The following is a 14,692-nucleotide window of genomic DNA, read 5'->3' as shown; positions in this document are numbered from 1 at the left end:
ACTGCCTGGCTGGTCATTTTCTAAGTGTCAATTTCCCCAGCACCTGAAAAGGGGGCTGGACAGGAGCTTCCACCCCTCAGAGTTATTTTGAGAATCGAAGCATACCCTTAAGCATTCAGCCTTCAGGTTGTTTTCTGTGTCATTGCTGCCTGGGCACCTTGGTCATTCACCACTCTCAGGAAGTATGCTCACCATGAGGCAGTGACAACAGACAGGAAAGCTGGGACCAGCACATTGTGGGTTTCTCTGTGATGCTAGTGTTGTCTTCTGGGCATCTTTGAAGAACTTTAAGGCAAAGAGCAGGAAATAATACAGTGTGATTTTAGGATAGAAAGAGGATCACTGTGGCTTAGTGTCAAGCATGGACTGGGAACTGGGAAGCCAGAGACTGTCACAATGACACTCAACATTTAGGCATGATTTCAAGATTCCAATATTCACCAACCAGAAGCAGAAGGATGTCTACAAATTCAAGGTCAGCCTACACTAGGTAGAACACACTCTCCCAACAAAACAAAATTAAACAAAAGCCACCACCACTACAACCCTAAAAACAAACAATGACACCTAATAACACTTGGTGACACTCCATGACAATAGCCATAAGTATGATTTCCTAGATGGGTCTGCCAAAGGAAGAAAAATATTAGTCTCAACCCCTCATACCAGGTCTACAATATCCTGTGAAAATTTCTCTTCCTGGGGTGTTTGTTTTTCTCCTTAGGGCAACAAAGCATCTTTGAAATCAGCACAGCAACCAGGGTGGCAACTTTGTTGCCAGGGCAAAAGGAGGGCGTGTAGAGAAAGTCCTTTTTAAAGAACCCCACACCTGTGAGAAGCCAACTCCGCCTCCCAGCTGTTACTTAACTAATGGGATAAATACAGGCTCTTTGAAATGCAGAAGTGGCCCCAGAAGAGGCAGCAGCCTCCAGGAAGTCCTGTTTGATGTGCACATGCAGCTTCAACAATACTTTCCTTCTCTGGGGTCCCATTAGAGACAACTGGGGGAAGACAACTTCTAGTCACACAAGAACACTTTCAGAATGAAGTCCTCATAGTTTTGGCCCCCACCCCCACCCCCAACAGCTGGGCTTGTTGAAAAATACCTAGAGCAAATCACGTTTTTTGTTTGTTTGTTTTTGTTTTTGCCAGAATTCTCTGGGCTTCGGATTAACTAACACAACCCTGGCAAGGGAGGTGGGGACCTTGAGAGATGTAGGACAGGAAAATGGGGAGCCATCAAAGCTTGGTCATCTCTCCAGTGGGGAGCAAAAGAAATTTACTTCTGTCGGGAATGCAACTATCATCCTTCACCTCCTTCTCAAAAAGAATGAGCCATAACGATGGAAGTGACTACAACAGAGACCTGGAGAGAGAAAACAGACTAAGCAAGGGTAGGAGGGGCATATTCCAAGAGCAAAACCAAGTCCGTTAGAACCCTAAGCAACATGTCAAGAGTATTTTAAAGTAGTATATTGTGCCCAAATGGTTTCTCTGAAGCCTGCTAACAGCTGAGGTTTTTTCCCCATACGGAGGACCACCCAGATGTGTTAATTTGGTGTTGGACTCATCTTTCTGGCACTTACAAAGGCAGCTGCAGTTAGAAGTGAGTTGGAAGCAACCAACAAAGCAACTGCAGTGAAATGCAAGTTCAAGGTACATGGCCTTGTGAGTAAAGCTGCCACAGACAGTGATAAGACTCCCCCACCCCGACCCAGGCCCAGCTCCCTCTGGAGTCCTTGGAAAGTCATTTTGAGAAACCCTGGAAGAAAATGTTCAAAAATGTCAAATTCATGGAACCTGAAATGATTTTGCCTATCTTCTTTAATACTTTTTTTTTCATTTTTTTTTCATTTTTAAGATAGAGTTTCTCTGTGTAGCCCTAGCCGTCCTGGAACTCTGTAGATCAGACTGGCCTCAATCTCATGGAGGCCTGCCTCTGCCTCCCAAGTGCTGGGACTAAAGGTGTGCGCTGCCAACGCCCTGCCTTTAATACCTTTTTGCAGATTCTCTACAATGGGATGACATTTCACTGGTCTGTATCAGTCACCACTATGGTACAAATGTCTTATAAATCACTTGGAAATGTATTTGTCACACAGCAGCCAACACGATAACCTTCCCTCTGTCTTCTTGGAAGATTAAAGTTCATATGCCAAGAAGAAAGGTGTGTATCGGAACAACACTGGAGGCACATGACACCAATGCAAACGGAGTGGTCCTCTTAGAAACTGTCTGAAGAAGCTCAACGGAAGGAAGCTCTACTTTCTGTAGAAGAAACCAGGGGAAGGGAGTAACTACAAAAGGTTGTCCTGCCCCCTCAGGGAGCTGGGAAGGCATGATTACCCAGATCAAAAGTTAAGCACTCTGGAAGTTCTGACTTCTAACATAGAACAGATAAAGCCAACACTGCGCAGTAGAATGCCTCTCGTTGCAAACACAAATGGTAGCTTTATTGAGAGAATGGATCTATCCACGGAGGTAAGTCAGCGTGACTGATAGCTTGATAATACCATGATGACGTCTCCAACGGCAGTTTCTCAAGCAGACCGTGATAACACTGTGTGCAGTCGTGCCGGCCTGCATGAGCATGAGTGTGTGTGCTTTCTTGACAAAAGGTCACATACTGTAACTCAGGCTGCCCAGGGATTCAGCAAACTCGTGTTTTTAAAGGGAAAAACACTGTGAAGTCCTCTCCCTATGATAAAAAAAACTATACATACTACATTTGTGTACAAGAAATCACATTGTTAATCAAAACATAAGAAGCCACTATGGAAGGATGCCACAGTAATTTCTCATCCAAATTATGATAGGATAGGACAAAAAAAAAAAGAGTATTAAAAAGCTTTTCAACAACATGCAGAAAAATACTAACTGATCAATGCTATAGAAGAAGTAATTAGAGACCTGCAAAGAAAAATTTTCTTTGGAAAATATATCAAAAACTATTATGCCTAGTTGAATAAGCAAATAAAAATCATCCCTCTGCTAATGGTAATGATTGCAATCCCCCCAGAAATTATCTTAGATATTTTTAAATGGTGGACTCTCCTCTAGCATTTATTTTTCTCCCTCTCTTCTGCCACCAGGAAGCTGGGGGGAATTTGCATTGTCCCAATGTTTACTAAAGCATTATCTATTGTGGTTTGTGTCTGGCTATTCTGTCTTACTACATCTTTTGAAAACTTAGTCTATTCAAAGTTGGAAAAGAGGAGGAAGGGATGAATGTATTCCTCTTCTCTGTCGAAAATGATGGTGAGTATTGTGGCCTTTCCTTAAGGATAAAAGAGAGGTGGAAAGCTAAAGAAACTGGCATCGGTTTCCCTGGATTTAGGAAAACAGTAAAGAACTCTTGTACTAAACAAATTAAGTGGGGTCTAGAGTCATATTACACCCAACTGTCTTTTAAAAGCAATGAGTAATCCCAGAATGCCCTCCAAGTTCCCTGTCTGGCAGATTTACCTGAAAACTTAGCTGGGCTGTTTGGTCACTGACTGACCACAGTCTGGTCACTGCACCTCTCTTAGTCAAGGTGGGGTGGATTCCATAGCACAGTGCATGCAACAGGGGTGTGGAGTCTCTCCTTTTGTTCTTCTCCTACCCTCCAGGACACACTGTGTTTCCTATATATAAGTAATGAAGCAAAACTTGTACAAAGAGGACAACTCAATGTGGCAGTCAGTAGCAGCCACAGCTGTCACTAATGACCTAGTGTGATTTTCCCATCCACTCTAGATTTGTGTGTTTGTATACATATATATGTGTGTATGCATATATGTCTCTATCCAACTGTGTTTTGTAAATATTGTCAACCTAGAATCTCATAGAAAACAGTCTCAATGAAGGATTATATACACTGGGTTGGCCTGTGGGTATTTTTGTGGGGAACTGTCTTAAGTCCATTGATACAGGAAGACCCAGCCCACTATGGGTGACACAATTCCCTAAGCAGGGTTGAGGCCAAACTGTATAAGAGTAGAAATTTGGCAGAGCATGAACAAATGAAGAAATGAGTGAGTTCATTTCTCATTTTTCAAAACTGTGGGTATGGACCAACTGCTTCAGACACTTCCTGCTCTGACTTACCTTCAATGATGGACCATAACCTGGGACTATAAACTAAAATAAACCCTTTCCCCCCTAAATTGCTTTTCATCAGGATATTGTATCAGCAACAGACATGAAGTTAAAACAATAGGGATCGGTTGACCAGAGGTCACCATCAAGCCACAGAGTAATGACTTCCCTATCATGAAGACACTTCTCTAGGCATCCAAACTTTTATAATTTTTTTTTTGGCCAGCACAGACAAATGCCACCAAATTCTTGCTCTCCAGATTCCACTTAGTCACGTTCCTGCATTGACCATCTACTTTAAGATGACATCTCCTCAAGCAACTTACCTGGACTCCAAGTTTCAAAAGTTAAGATTGTAGTCATTTGTTGCTATGAGGTGGCTTTTGGAAAGTGATTTTATTGCTCCAGTGTCATGACAACTAGCCCCCTACTGCACACATGACTGCCTTGCCCAAGATAAGTCTGGTTGCTGATTAGATAGGGCATTCCTGATTCTCCCAGCCACTACTGCATACACAGTCTTCATTATTTCTCTAGACATCTGGTGTTACAGATAATGTGGTCCTCCTACAGCACTGGCCTTCACAGGGTGGTTCCTGTGTCTGTTAACACTGACATGTCATCACTGATTCCTTACCTTCACATCCTGGGAATTGAAAGAACCTTCTCATAACCAGGGGATTTTGGAAAGAAAGGTATTCAAGTGGTCACTTGTAACACTGAGACAGGGATACAATTAGCATAGGAAGCTGTCTGGTTAGTTGGTCAGTGTATGACTCCCAGTCATGGCTTTCCACCTCCCAGAACTTGTGCCTACCATAAGTGGCTTCATGAGACAATATGAAAGCAATACATTGACATCTTGACCATGACCATGACCTGTGCCTTTGCCAATGAAGAGCTCTTGACCCTTCATATCTCCAAGCACACGGACAATCACCAGTTTACCCTATACATAGATCTTGTTCAGATTCTGATATTGAGCTGGCTTTCCGGAGAGTCCAGATGGGTAAAAACAATGTAGTCATTTCCCTAACAAGCCTCATGACAGCAGTCTCTGGTTACTGCTGTGAGCGAAGGCTTTGGCCCCCTTTTGGTTTGTCTGGTGGCAGCTGGTGCACAGTTGATCCTTCAGGCTCATCAGTCGGACACAAACAATGGGCCATGAACTCAGTAGACAGTTCATATAATCTTCTGCCACTCCCTCAGACTTCTCTCTTAATCCCTTCCCTCTGTGACCTTGGGCAAGTCACTATGTGTCCCTCAGCACGGATTTCTTTAACTCTGAAATGAAATAGATTGGGCTGGATGGTGTTTGACTTTCCACAATTCTTAGGAATCTAGTCCACAGGGTCTACCATGAACCCAGAATAGTAGTGCATACCTGTAATCCCAACACTTGGGAAGCTGAGGCAGGAGAGTCATGAGATTAAAACCAGCCTTCACTATATAGAGAGTTTAAAGCTAACCTGAGCTATACAAGATTTATTTCAAAATAAAATAAAAATAGTGGCTATGTTTGGTGACTCGTGTCTTATACTGTCAGAACTCAGGAGACTAAGACAGTAGGATTACCCCAAATTTAAGGTCAACCAGGACCTTACTGGGTCCCAGATCAACCTGGGCTACAGAGTGACACTGTCTAAAAAATAATAAATTAGATAAAAACCCTAAAATAAATAAATAAATACATACATACACACTAACCTCCATCATCCTCATTGTTTAGGTACCCCACAAGCACGTGCTTGTGAAATCTTTTCCAATTTTGTGTGTGCATGGTCACACTTCCTGTGCCCACACTACTAGGTAAACACCTCCCAGAATTTTCATGGCATTGTGACTTGATGACTTGAAAGAAAATGGGAAGCTCTCTAGCTCTCACTGCCCAGGGATCAACCCTTTCCATTTTCAGAGCACAGCTGCATCCCAGAGGGGGAATCCTAGCATTGTTCATTTCTGACAAAGGGTCCAACTGACAGCCACCAGTGCTGATCGGCAGAGCACCAGTGACTTGAACTCCTTTGATGCTACCCACACTCAGTAGCTGGGAAAGCCCCCTTCTTCAAAGGTTAGTGAGTAAACACTTTAAAGAGACACTTGTAAAGTCAGTGGACCCACTTTGCTGCTTAACAAATGAATACATATTGTAACTTTTGGCCTCTGCTCAATTTTAAGTCCAAATTTCAAGAAATTAAGATGGTTCCTAGTCTGTTATTGATCATCTATTCATTTCCTGAGATTCGTCTTATCAAAATGTGTTTTTGTCTGAATCAATGTCCTCATGCCGGGTGCAGGAGTCACACAGCCCATGCTATAAATCCGTGTGCTTGGACAGAAAAATAAGCTACAATCTGGGGCAGGGAGCAGTCAGCACACAGGGAAACTGTGAAATGAGGGTGTGTGGGTTCTGATGCTACAGATGCGACGCTATCTAATCGCCCAAGATCTCAGAGAGCAGAGCTCATGGAGCCTCCTGAACCCTGGACCTTTCCCTTGATGCCTGCATTGGTTTACTTTACTTCCTTTGCATGGTCTTTGCCTGGCAAGCAACAGCAACCAGTGATGTTGTGATACTTTGGAATTTATTAACAATTTATAGAAAGCATAATTACAACCTACCACAGCACCACGTAATTGGGGAACACGTGACTATGTTGGGATTAGATGGAATGGCGCGGGATTTGTCTGCTGGGTCTGTGGGTGTGTGCAAGGTGCCTTTAACTGGGAGGAAAGAGTGAGCAATGCTGACAACCTCTAGCCAAAGGATTGACTATTATTGTCTTTACTATATTATATCATATTACTTTGTTATATTATCAATCTTTCATATAATCTCTTCCTCCTGATGATGCTTAATAGAGGAGCCACAAAGTCACACACAAAAAAAGTCACAGGGAATGGTGTCTCAGAGACAAACAAACTTAACTGATAGAAGAATCTAGAATCCTGAAATTATGGTAAAGGAAAGACCAAAAAATATGAAAATATAATGATTAGCTTCTAAAATGTCCTTCCTAAACTATTTAGCATAGATTATCTGTTATGGAGAAAACCTGGAGGTTCACAGAAAAGATGGGGAGGGAAATTGCTTTTGTAAAGCAAGCATAAAACTATAACTCAATTTCTTCAGTGGAAAATTGTAAAGAACTTGGACTATCAGCTTCATGGCCACTGTGCTCAGTTAGATACTACATATTTGAGACTGGATGAATAGACACTTGGGATAAGACAGAATCTTGGTTCTTGCCACTGTAGTGACAGTGACCAAGGAGTAACCACAAATATTAAGTATACACTATTAAGAGGGGCTCTGGAAGGAGGGCACAAGGTGTTACAGTCTCACATTGTACAGTGATGCTTCCATCAACAATGGAACAAGTGTAAGACAGTGGTCCCCAGAGATTATATCGCGTAATAAACCTTAGTTCTGGGTTTGCTTCAGTACTCTCTACTGTGTTTGCACAATGATGAAATCTCTTACTGATGCATTTCTCAACACATGTTCCCATGGCTAAATGATCCATGAGTATATACATGGCAGGGGCAATGATAGGGACCTGACTTGACTTGCTATGGGAAAATTGCTAACAGCTTTACAGGATGACAAAGAAGAAGGATCAATGAGTAGGATTGCAACCATTCAGAATTTCAGAGCACAGCTACAGACCCACTGCGGTTGTAACACAGAGATATGAGGGATGGAAGCAGGCCAAACCGACAGTCACTCTCCCTGTGTCTCTTCATTAGCAGGCCGCTACAATCCAAGGTTGACCATCAGCTCAGCTGGTCTATCTATCCTGAGCCCTAAAGGGTTTTAGACTCATCAGACAGACAAGAGGTGGATGGGGAGCACTTGATTGATTTATGGTGGGGCCTTTGTTCTTCTAGTATCTTTGATTTCTAGGCTGTAACTCCCAAGGTCCAGGAGGGGCCAGGAAGTTGGAGTTTCCCTGCTAAATACTCTGATCTTCTCTTATAAATGTTTAGGACCCTTTCTCTCACTCACAGATGATAACATTATCTCAATGTTCTATGGGTTCCTCCCACACAGGTTCCAGAAGCTCACTACACATCAAAGTAGCCTAGAAGTCCCTTGCTCACCACAAATGGAGGGTGTAAACAAGGTTATTTAAAATACATGGAGGAATTATACCTACAAGCATTTCAGATAATATTATCTAAACTCAAAGTAACATATACTGATACATAAACTCTTACAAAGTTATTTTCAAGATCATATAAGAATTGTTTGAATGAGTTGAAAAAGAAACCAGAAAAGAAATGGCAAAGAATGAATCCACAGACAACTTTAAGGGATCATGTGTTTGACATAGGGGGAAAGCCCCTGCAATTTGAAAAGGAATTATGTAATGTTAAACATCCCAGGGAATTAGCCTTCCTATCCTTTTTCTAGCTCAGCCATTAACTCAAACTATTCATAATGATAATTATAAGATACACGGTATTAATATTGACTATAACCCAAACTACTATTTATTTCATTGACTTTCATGTCACTTTCACGTTCCTGATTCTTTCAGAGTTCTTTTTTTTTTCAAATCAAGAAATCTTCCATTTAAGCCAAGTGTAGTGACACACCTTTAATGCCAGTACCTTGTGAGTTTGAGGCCTGTGTGGTCTACGAGTGAGTTCCAGGACATCCAGAACTAAAGAGTGAGAGCCTGTCTCTGAGGGGAAAGAAAGAAAGATCATTAATTTGGGTAATTTGAGGTCAGTGAGTTGGCTCAGTGGGTAAAGGGGGTGCTTGCATTAGTGTGTGGGTACATGTGGCGACCAGAAACATGACACGTGTCATCTCCTCTTTAGGCAGGATCTCACATTGGCCTGGAACTCATTAGTTAAGTCACACTGGCTGGCCTGTGAGTTCTGAGTTCTCCTGCCTCCATCTCCCCTGCACTGTGATAACAGATGCATGTCATTACCCCAGAACTTTTACATGAATTCTGGGGATGGAATTCATGTAAGTACTTTCCTGATGTTGCTCAGTTTCCTGGCCAGGCTCTCTCTCCTACCCCCTAATGCAAGTTTGTAGAGTGGACCCAATTAAAGAATTGTATTGCATAGCACACTGAACTCAACAAAGTATATGCTGAAGTAGTTGCTACTAGAATCAACGCAAAATTTGCCATGGGAATGCTGTTCATTTCAAATGTTATTGGTTCTTCAATTTCATTTTTAGTTAGCATGTAAAACGTGTTCTGGTAATGTAGTTACACAAGAGCAATACATGTAAGGATATCACTGTTGTTTTCTATTTTCATATACATAAAAATAATAAAGATCAGTTGACTAAACATTTAAGATTCTGGAGTTTTATTTTCTTTTGAGTTTTCTATGTTATTATATATTAAGAAACATTGGCTCAAGCTAACATTTTTTTAAAGCATCTCTGTCTTGTGAATCATCTCCATCACTGGCTCAGAACTATGTAGGCATTTCTAGGTCATTTATACGAGAGTTCATATGAAATATATTTTAGATTCATGTGTAACTGAAATTGTGAAGGCTACTGTAACTCACTTTGCATAATTTGTTGACAAATTCAAAATCCAGGCTATATCTTTCAGATTTTGGATTAAACACATACTTAAATATGAGCTATAACTACATATTATAAGATCAGGAATTGACAAAATACTTCCATTTCCTGGGGTTTTTATTCTTCAGTTTTACACTTCAAAATTAGATAGAAAAGTAAAAATGTTTTCTTAAAAGAATCAATGAAGATTTCCTTAAAAATCAATATGTGTGCTTTGTTTGTAATATGGAGATCAATCAAAGAAATAGTTTCAGGCTGTCAACCACAATTACACCTCCACAATTATTCCATATGGTAGTTGGAATGTTCTTTCTAATAGGTTGAAGAATAAATTAGGTACAATCATCGCAGTTCTTAGCACTGAAATTTTGCTTCAAGAACTATGTGTTTATACAATGTAAGAAATTTCATTTGGCAAACACATCTTCTGGATGACCTGAACGTTATCACAAGTGATTGCAAAATAATTACAGTGGTCCCACTTCTTGCTGACTTATTTTATTCAGTACTCCTAGCCATATATATTACATGACAAAGAAAAGAAAGTATTTAAGGCCAGATGCGGTGGCACAGTCATCTAAGTCACTCCAGTGTGCAGGAGGCTGAGGCAGGACAATTTTGATGTTGGTGAAGGCTACATAGTGACACTCTGCTTCAGAGACCCCAAACAAACACAACAAAAAACCCAGCTGTAAACTGTAAAGCCTACTCCTCCAACAAGAGAGTGTGTGTACCTGTTTGCTGCAGGTGAACCAACTGCTTACCACAGATGTCTACAACCGCTTCTCAGGGCACACAAGATGCCTACAACTGCCTCTCAGGGCACACAAAATGTCTACAACTGCCTGTCAGGGCACACAAAATGTCTACAACTGCCTGTCAGGGCACACAAAATGTCTACAACTGCTTCTCAGAGCACACAAAATGTCTACAACTGCCTCTCAGGGCATACAAGATGTCATCTACAACCGCCTCTCAGGGCACACAAGCACAGACTCTCACACTTCCTGCTCGAACCAGACAATAATTTTAAATGAGTTGACTTTATCCTTTAGTATAAAAGGAGAAACCCACACAGATACTGTTCTGGTGTCCTGCAGTTCAGGTAATAGTAAGAAAGCCAGCCTGGGACAGCCTGATCCCGCCGTTCTGCAAACTCTATCCAGTTCACTGCTGTCTTTGTGAAGACAGGCTCCTCTGACGATGTGCACTGTGTTTGGCAATCCTAGTGTTCAGAGAGTCAGGAAGAAGTCCACTTAACCTCTCAAGACCTCAAATTTCTCACGTGGAAAACAAAAGAATTGGGATAAATGCTTCTGTTTCAAGTTCCACCTACAAGGACAATTCCATAATTTTATTTTCTCTTTTTAGATGTTATCCAGAGCTCTTTCTCATAATCATTTAACATCAGGACAAAGTTTTGAAGCAAAGTAAAACAGGTCCTTAATCCATAAAGCACAAAAAAGCCGAGGCTAGGGACACTCTACAGGGTGGGAATCCCCGAATGCAAGCACTCTTCTCCAACGCGCTGTTTTCTTTTTTCCTTTGTCTCAGTGGACAAAGAAAACATCTGGAAAGTCCACCACGTCGCTCTCTACGCACACACCAGAAACGCGTGTATCGAGTCACCTGACTGCCTTTTCTTCTCCGAACTAAATAGCCATTCTAGGTCCCCACTTGCTACCTCGGTAAAACATATTTCTTTTTAAGAAAGAAAAATAAACAAACCTCCTTTGGTTTCTGTAACTCCTTATTAAAATGAAACATTTCAAACCAACATGGGAAGAGCCAAGTTCAGCAAAAGGATTATTTTCAGCTCTATCATGTAAGAGTCCCACTCTTGACATACTTCAAGTCGTTCCCTTTTTAAACAACATTTTCTTTGTGCATCTGATTCAACCAACCAAGCACTCGGGGGATCCACATTTTAACTTTTGACTCAACTGGTTGCCTCTACTCAATAATGTCCCGCCCCACACTGGCATAATCTGTTATTGTCCTTTTGGAGCCTCTTTAGTTACTCTTACTAAGTATAATCTTGTTTTGATAGAGCCCTAAATTATTCAGCCACTGATTTTTTTTTCTTGTCAAGCTTTCAACAGACCTCACCCAACTTCAAAACCAATAGGAGTGCTCCTAGTTTGCTCTTCAAGTTGCACGCTGATAAAATGTCAATTAACTAAAATGAATCTGCAGATGAAGTGGAACTGTGTCCCCTCCAAATTCCTGTGATGAAGTGCTAACCCTGGTCTTCAGTGCCTTCAGGATGTTACTGTTTGGAGATAAGGCCTTTAAAGAGGTGGTGACATTGAAAGGAAGCCATCTGAACCAGGCCTATCTAATCTGGCCCATGTCTTTATTTAAAAAAAAAAAGACACTGTGCACATGTAAGAGGAACACGTGCCTTTCAGGCCACATGAGGACGAAACAAGACAGCCAACTGCAAACCTAGACTACATGCCTCAGAAAGCGGTCTGCTAACAGTGTGGCCTTGGCCTTGCAGCCTCCAAAACTTTCCTTTGATAAACCTCGCAGCTGGATTTCCTTACGGCAGGCAGTGCCAGCCATATGATATAACGTTGGCCTTACTTTCTCCATGGCATTGGTTAACTCTTTAGAGCTCACGGAGCATCCTCCATCCTTACCAGAAAAGCTTCAGCAAGTCACCATTTTGTTGTTGTTATTTTGTTTTCATTTTCTTAAACCTCTTTGAAACTCAGAGTCCTCCTTAACACACACACACACACACACACAGGCACACACACACACACAGGCACACACACACTACTTTTTAAGGACTTGTGGGATAATTAGGTGAAGCAGAAATCATTGTGTTAGATCTCATCCCACCCCCACCACACACTCAAGAATAAGTTTTTTACACTAGCGTTCTGTTGTTGTTGTTTCCGAGCTCAGGTTTTAGCTTAACCTGGAGGCTCACACTTAGAAGCTCCGTGTCAGTCAAAAAGTCACACCAGTGGGGACCTGATTCCAGTCAATTATAAGTAGCCAGTGAGCCTTTGGTGACCCATCTCCCTTAAACGGGTGACGGTGACAGTATTGCTTAAGTGAAAGACAGGCCAAGGTTCACACTGTGGTGAGCAGCTATTCCGTTCCACTGGAATGTTGTTGTTTTGTCTTGTTCAGGTAGGGTCTCAGAGAGCTCAGGCTGGCCTCAAACTTTTTATTTAGCCAAGGATGACCTTGAACTCTTGACATATCCCAAGTGTAAGGAATGCACCCCCACTTGGTTTACAAGGTTTTGGGGGTTGGTCTTCAAGGTTTTGTGTTAGCTAAGTACTCTATTGGCTTTTTCTGCCTCTAGCCTTAAAAGCAATCTCGAGAAAAATCTTCCCTCGCCGCCTTTCATTTTGGTTTCCTGGAGAGCTATGCCATGTGTCAATCTCCATTCACTGATTCATGCATTCACTAATTCATTCATTGTTGTCAATCAGGTAGACTTGACCCAGTCTACCACGAACAAACAAACTGGTCTCTCCACTCTCTTGGAGTCTTCTTTCTAGTGGGGGAAGGCAGCTAACAGTTTATTTACTGTGCAGCGTATCGGAAGGGAGCAAACACCAAGAAGAAAAGTAGACTGCCATGAGGACAGGGAACAAAAGAGGACATTGTCCTTTGGGTAGGATACTGAGCAAGACCCCTGGGTGGAATCTGAGCAGAGACACAGGAACCAGGACAAGGGCCATTGGAGTATGTGGGAAGAAAGAGTTTCTCTCCCAATCTGCAGGGATCGTCCGAGCTCTTAATTCTTCACAGCTGCAAGGTTGGATGAAGCCTTCCTAAAAAGCGGTGGTTCTTCCAGCGGACCCGGGTTCAATTCCCAGCAACCACATGGTGGCTCACAACCATCTACAATTCAATCTGGTGTATATGTAATACATAAATAAATCTTTAAAAAAAAGCGGTGGTTCAACTCAGAATGGGATCGGATCTGAACACAGGATGAGGTTCTTCAGGATAGGCCTCATCCGGTCCAACTGATGTCCTTACGTGGGCTGGGGGTCAGTGAAACACATATGCAGGGAAAAACTCTGCAAAAGGAGGGCAGAAACCACAGTGATATATTTACCTAGTGTTGCCAGCCACCTGCCAAAAGACACAAGACGGACAGGACCAACCCTGCCAACTCTTGATTGTGGACTTCTGGCTCCCTAGTATGTGTCAGACAATCCCGTTTTGTTGCTTAAGTGTGGTGTTCTGTTATGTCATTCCTAGAAAACTAATACAACCAACGAGTGCTGACAATCAGAGACAGGCCACGCCTCCCCAGGCTCCCGGGAGAAACCTCAGGGAACTTCCTGTGTTCCCTGTAATCTCCCCCTACCTGGATGCCCTGTTGCCAGACTCCATTTCTCGGACCATCCTCCACCATACTGCCTCGTAAGTTGATAAGCTGTCTCCCACTCCTCCATGTCTCTGGGACCCAATCAGAATTCTCAGCCTGGAATCACAGGCCCTTAGGATCCAACTGCAGCACATCATCTCCAGTTTGTTTCTCTCATCTTTGAAGTAACGAATTGTCCCTGTGGTCAAACTGTTAGTCATCCCGAGGCCTTAACTAGTTTGCCATGTCCACCGGGAAGCCTCCCAATGCCCCCGAGACAGGATATGGTATGGTCGGAGGTGGGGAGGTGTGTGTGTGTGTGTGTGTGTGTGTGTGTGTGTGTGTGTGTGTGTGGTGTATCCAACGCCTGATTATCTGAGGTCTCTTTGTAACCCTGAGTTCTCCTGTCTTGTTTATATCTTAGGGTACCTGAAGAGCATTGGGAGACTAAATGAGCAATGCATCTTGCATCCCATCCAGATGGACCCAGAAGTATTTATTTTTTCTTTTAGTGGTGGGGGATGGGCAAGTGACCTTTCCAGGGATTGCCCAACAGGCTGTGGAAACACTGGCGCTGCATGGTGGGGTACCTTCCCTTAATGGTTGCAAGAGGAATTTAGATTAGACATTCAAAAGCTGTTCCTTATGTCGCAAGACACTGCACAATAAGGAAGGGAAGTAAACAATCTATTCAAAAATTATTT

At 42.4% G+C, this 14,692-nt stretch overlaps 1 long non-coding RNA gene across 1 annotated transcript; it reads left to right on the top strand.

Annotated features, from left to right (window-relative positions):
* The first annotated feature begins 13,905 nt into the window (after positions 1-13,905).
* On the top strand, positions 13,906-14,689 carry LOC121132804. Its single transcript, XR_005869430.1, has 2 exons — positions 13,906-14,044; positions 14,413-14,689. It is a non-coding gene; the product is annotated as an uncharacterized LOC121132804 (long non-coding RNA).
* The last annotated feature ends 3 nt before the right edge of the window (positions 14,690-14,692 follow it).

Source organism: Mesocricetus auratus, unplaced genomic scaffold, assembly GCF_017639785.1.
Source record: "Mesocricetus auratus isolate SY011 unplaced genomic scaffold, BCM_Maur_2.0 Super-Scaffold_100018, whole genome shotgun sequence".
NCBI classification, from domain to species: domain Eukaryota; kingdom Metazoa; phylum Chordata; class Mammalia; order Rodentia; family Cricetidae; genus Mesocricetus; species Mesocricetus auratus.
This window is presented reverse-complemented; position numbering and strand designations above follow the sequence as displayed.